Source organism: Ochlerotatus camptorhynchus, unplaced genomic scaffold (genome assembly GCF_037179485.1).
Source record: "Ochlerotatus camptorhynchus isolate MF236.1 unplaced genomic scaffold, CSIRO-AGI_Acam_v1.1 ptg000592l, whole genome shotgun sequence".
NCBI classification, from domain to species: Eukaryota; Metazoa; Arthropoda; class Insecta; order Diptera; family Culicidae; genus Ochlerotatus; species Ochlerotatus camptorhynchus.
The window spans coordinates 897,987-904,218 of NW_027041072.1; the positions used below are offsets into that span (position 1 = coordinate 897,987).

Genomic DNA, 6,232 nt, shown 5'->3' on the forward strand with positions numbered 1-6,232 from the left:
ATTTTTCCATGTCACTTTTAAATATAACAAAGATATAAATGAGTGATCGTTAAGCGATTTCAGTACTCCTCCATAATTCAAGCAAACCAATTTTACACATTGCAGATTGGAACCACTTTTGACAGTTCGATTGGAATCAAGACAGAGTCTCCGCTGATTTCTTATTCCAGTCTGGACTGGTTCCAACTTATCACCAATCAATCGAGGTCAACGTGCTGGTACTCCGCTAGAACCAGCATTATTATATTTTGCCAACACTGGTTGATGAATGATAGGGATACGCCAGGAGAGGATGAGGAGCCCAAAAAACGTAAAGATGATCAACAAGGCCTCAAGGAGCTAAAAAAGGCAGAGTAGGCCATCCACTGCGTAATCGAAAATCAGAAGAACAAGAGTAAAAATCAGAATACACAGAAGGACTCTAGAAAATTAATATGTACGGTAAGAAAAAAGTACCCAGCGGCCAGTTCAATTTTAACTACTTTTAACTAGTTTGTCTCCTTTTATTCTTTTAATGTTTTCAAAACCGGAGGAACAAAACCACCTCGCTGCACCAGTGGAGGGAACGCCAAGGAACATTATTGCAAATCTATTAATTTCAGAAAAAAACAGTGGGACATTTTGAAAAGTTTCTAGATTTGCAAGAAGTGCAGAGAACTTCGGAGATGTTTGAAAACTTCAAACTATTTTGGGAACAATAATAAGGTTCGGCTTGGCAGTCTGGCTACCATTCATCGGACGTTTGGGGTCTGATTAGACCCTTCTTCAGAGGAAACTGGAGGAATTTTTTTTTAAGCAAAATTGTGTCGCATTTCATAAACTTCTGTACTCACAATTGTTGGATTTGTTCTTTGTCTGTTTGTGTTTTGGTAAGTTTTTGTACATATCAGTTTTAATTGGATTGTTCAAAGTTTTGTAGAATTTTTTGTAGTGGGTTAAATTTGCGGTTTTGCCATAAATAAAAAAAAAACGGCAAAACTTTGAACAACCCAATGAACAACCGCTATGTACACAAATTTAACAACAAATAAACACACTTTAGACAAGACAAAGAATAAATCCAACAATTGTGAGTACAGAAATTTATAGAATGTGAAACAATTATTGCATAAAATAAAATTTCCCCAGTTTACCCTGAAGAAGGCTTTAATCAAAGCCAAAACGTAGGGACAAATTATAATAAATCCATTTGCCAGACTGCCAAGCTGAAACTCACAGTCGAACACTCCAGAACAATATTTTTAGGTAACTTCATGGACATTCAGCGAACTCTGAAGAACGATAATTGCAAGAATTTCAGGGAAAATCATATACCATTAGGACAGTTCCATTAGTTTTAGGAACATTACAAAAGTTTTAAATAAATTTCGAAAATTTCATAAAATTTGTTAAGAACTTCAAGACGTTCCTAGAATTCCAAAATGTGTTATCGTGGAACTTCAAGTTCAGGAAAGTTTAGGGTGTTTCCTTGTAGAGTCCTTGGCCCTAATCACGGGTGTCACTTCACGGTGAAAACGAAATGAAGTGACTAGTTGTCACTCACGGTAAAGTGATTTCCATGTAAATCAAATTGACATCAATAATACGGGCCCTTTTCATAAAATGCACTTGGAAAATTCAAGAGCACAAATCTAGAGATTTACGAGGTTAGTACATCTGTAATTTTTAGAAATTTCTGGCTTCTCCACAGCAGATGTACTGCAAGTACTATTTTCTGCTACGTGCATTCACAGAAATCTTGGTATTTTGACTTGTGATGAGAAGCGTAATGCTAAAAAGGACGCAACAAGGAATCACCTTAAAGATTTAAAAGGAAGTACGGTGAGCGTCAATGAACTTCAAGGAAGTCCAGAGAATGCAAGGAAATCCTTAGAACTTCGAAGAAGTCTAGAGAATATAACAAATATTTCCTGTATTTTAGGGCAGTTACGTGAACTTCAGCACAGTTCCGAGAACTACGCATCCCATAATTTCATGGCGAGCTGAATGCAGACCATTTTTAATCATATCTCAGTTTTGGCTTGAGGCCACTAAATTGTATGTACGTACATGCATATATACATAAACTCCTATATTAGAATCATGCGCACTCCTAATAGGAGACGCATGACTTTCAGGTAATTGGGGCGCTCACATCTACGAAATCAGTAAGTAACTCGCTTTATATTTACCATGACAGTACTGCGTAATACGCGCGTGTGACTCAAATCTTTGTCTTCTGACCAAGGAATCAAAAATATCTCAAAATGACAAAATTACAAGCGATCTCCGAGATGAATGTTAACGCTATGTCAGCAATGGAAAGCAATGATGATACAATCTTCTTCTCTTTTTTTTCATGGCAAACGACCTTTGCAATATAACTCGCTCGAGTCGGTAGAAGGAAACGACCAAATTTTCGGCAAGCTGCGTCACGAAGCTATGTCCTCAACCGTGTATATTATCCTTCTACAACTCCGATCAGGCTATATTACAAAGATTGTATCGTGGCAGTAGTAGCCAGCGTGTTGTCTTTATAGTTGGATGCTTTATGTATTTGGATTCGCTGCAACTGACCTTATTACTCAATATAACTTTTTTTAATAGTAGTAGGGGAAATGGATCTAATGTTGGCTTAAATGCCCCTTATTTGGACCCAAAAATAAATTCAGCCATCGGCTAAATTTTCAATAGCGTTCAAAATATCCATTAGTACCGTCCCAATGACGCGTTCCTCTAGATAAAATTGATAAATAGCTGATTTTTAGCGATGGGCCCAATCTTAGACCCATAGGCGATTACCAAAACAGTTTTTGCAGTGCAACAATAATTATTATGAAGTCACTTTGACAGCATTCAAAACAATCCGTTACAGATAACTTCGTCAATATACATAACTTGATGATTATCAAAAAAAAAACACTGCATAACCGTTCAGTAAGTTTGTAGTGTGTGTAAGTTTGCTGAACGTTTGATGTGTCTAAGCATTGAATTGAAAAAAATATATTCCTTTGAAATATAAAGAACTTTGTGAAGCACAAGTCACGAAACGTGGTGATCTTCTGCGTTTCTAGTATTATATCTATGAAAGTCACTTCCACTTTCAATTCGATCACACCAATATCAAGGCAGCAAACCGTTGACTAGTTTTAAAATGACCACCGTAGTCAAATATACAATTCTTTACCACAATAAGGCCTCCAGCATCAAAGTTGAGGAAGTGACTCTATTACATCGCAAAATAAAATGCATTATTTTATTCTGCAACCGCTGTCATCTTGATATTCGTGACTCATTGGCCACACTAACGCAGTTGAAAGAAGACGGCTTTTTAAGACTGATCATATTTACTGATATCAGCTGCACAACCAGACTAAAAGCAATAAATATTCCAAGGGATAAATTCAAATTAAATGCATTTCCGCCTGAACGCATTACTTTCATTACGGGGATCTCACGAGAGGACAACCCGATTTTGCGTGACTCAATCGGCTAAAAGAATTCAGTAGAGAAGGGGGTAAAACGCCCATGCAAGAAGGTCCCCGTTTAATCCATAAAGATAATCGAAATTGAATGCTTAACAAAAATTGATAAATTATTTTTTGAATTGGTGAAATTGAAAAGGCCTGCAAACACTTGTTTACAAAAAACCCAAGGGGCAATCTATCTTTCCTTAATTCTCTATTGAATGTCAATAGAACTCTTATCCAGTCAGTAATTTTTACCGAGTTTTTGAATTGTGGAACTGTTCGGTAAAATTTAGAATGTCTGTGAAAAATTCAAAGTTTAGAATATGTGTTACGAAAATTTACAGATTTATTTCTGTTAACCCCGTTTAATGATGAAAAATAAAGTTCATCGATTTTATCAAATCTTTACAAATAACGCTCATTTGAATTTTAATCGAGTTTTTCAGTAATTCAAAAACCCAGTAAACTGACTCCTGTAAAAAAAATCTAAGTGTGTAGTGTTCAGAGATACCAGCTATTTCCACAAATCATTATTCTTCAGTGCTTATCCACTAGAATTGTTTTTCAATTTCATAAATTTCAAATGAATTTCTTCTATCAGCTATTTGTTCCCGTTATAGTACGTTTAAAGCTAAATTTTTGGACATCTCATCAATTAACAGCAAAGATAGAAGGCAGTCGCATTTTCGCCCGCCATGAGCATTTTACCCCCATTTCCCCTACTCATAAACAATCGAACCACAAACCGGCCGCTTATTTTGACAGCAATTGAGGCACTGTAAAGCTGCATATCATTACCGATAGCGCTCCAGAACATGATGCGTTTAAAACCAGTCAATCACCTCTACTCAACTGCTTTGAGTTCCACCACCGAATAGTCACCGCCACCACCGTCCGTCAGCCTACACGGGTCGATCCATTAAGCCCGAAGCCAATTCTAATGCAAAGAAAACAAGCCCGGGCGGGCGGGCTATCGAGGAGGGCAAAAATACTTGCATAATGTCGCTGGTAGAGGACGGGTTCACAACGCTGACCGTCCGACTGACCGACCGACTGAACGACCGACCGACCGACCGACGTCAGTTCGGCGACCTTTTCAACAGATCAGAACAGGTGCCCACGCGAGCAGGAGGGTCGTCGGGTTGGGATGGCGGCAGGTCAGAATCGAAAAAAGTAACCGCATTCAAATCACTTTTGCCAGGTTACGTCCGGAAGGTGAATGCAAATTGAGATTTAAGTGTTTTCTTCCACTACTAGTGCTGCTGCTGCTGGTGGTGCTGCTGTTGCCGGGTATGTCTGATCCTACCGGATTTTGCTTCGCTGCATTGCTTTTGAAGAGGGTTTGAATCCCCGAAAAACATTTGCTTGAGAATTTTCCGGATATGAGATGTTAGGTGGGTTAGCGATGGGATGAGTTGCGGGTGGATAAGCGGAAGCGTTAGTAAATTTTGACACTTTTTCTGATTCGTTAGTTTTAATTATCCGAGATGGAAATTTTGGTTTGAGAATAAGTTACAAGATTAGAAACAGGTTGACTAATACTCACTGGGATTACTGATAGAAATACTGATAGGAATCCATTAAAAATCAGAAAAAATGGTCCTACAGGCAGACAGATAGGCGTTGGAAATTTGGGAAACCGGGGAAATATTTTTCGGGGATGTCCAAATTTCGCCTATGTATATACAAAGTTTCGTTCTGGGATCTTGTTGTCGTAGACTCCGTCAGTTTGTAACACTTGTGTATCCTCTCTGAAGTTATCTTCACTATTTAACACTTTTCACTTTCGGTTGTTTTCGAGTAACTTGACAACTGCTAACGCTTATCCAGTCGATCTAGATCACTGTTGTCACACGGTTCACACTCGTTAGCTGTTTTGCTCTCATTAGGTTCACCTCAATACATTTTAAATTTTTCTCACTCTCTTTCTCCAATTTCACCACTTTTCTCTCGTTTCTGTATAAGCGCAGGCTCTGTGTCACATCAGAGCGGAACGCCAATCGGAAGGTGCGGGGTGCGGTTCTTAATCAGATCACTGGCCGTGTACGTTTTTTTTTTGTTTTCTTCAATCTTTCACTGCTCTCGGCTATCGGCGTTTCCTCTTTGTTATCTCTTTCTTCTTCGCTCCGCACAAATCTAATTAACACATATCCCCACGGAAGCGCAGCACGTCGGACAGCTTTGACACAATTAAATGCAAATCGCTACAATGGCGTGTAGTCTCAGTATTTTTAATATCCGGGTCATCTGCATTCATAAATGCATTACCAACAGTGTTGTGGTTGTTGTTGTTGTTATTGTTGTCGTCATTATTTGGTTTTTCTCTTTTTGCTTCACTATTGCTGTTGCGGAATGGTAGCAAATTCAAAATATTTCACACACAACGTGGACCACCGCTCATACACTCAACCGCGCACACTGGGGGCACTCGGAAACTTTCTTCCACTTCGCTCAATTTCTCTCACGTTTGACGGCTCTCATGAATGAAAATCACGATCAAGGCAAGCGCTGCCTCCACTGTAATCCGCCCGGTGATGACGTCGCCGCCGTGCTTGCTGAGAGACTCCAACTCCGCTCGTTCACCGCGAAATGTAGGTCAATCCACTAGAGTAAGATAGTTTTCAAGTTTTTCTTCCACGGCGACTTGACACCTTTTCTTAGACAATTTTTTTCCCTTCTTCGATCGCTTCACTTTACTCGGAAATGCTCCAAGTTCTCGCCCCACTTGCGTTCACTTAGATGTTTATTCTACTGATTTAACACCTGCCAAATTTTATTTGGCC

At 39.0% G+C, this 6,232-nt stretch overlaps 1 protein-coding gene across 1 annotated transcript in view; it reads right to left on the reverse strand.

Annotated features, from left to right (window-relative positions):
- Window positions 1–5,036, reverse strand: part of ich (ichor) — a 155,343-nt gene extending 150,307 nt beyond the window's left edge. Inside the window, exon 1 of the mRNA XM_065237118.1 lies at window positions 4,996–5,036. The gene's annotated coding sequence lies outside the window, so the exon portion shown is untranslated. The remainder of the gene's footprint in view (window positions 1–4,995) is intronic.
- Between the last annotated feature and the right edge of the window lie 1,196 nt (window positions 5,037–6,232).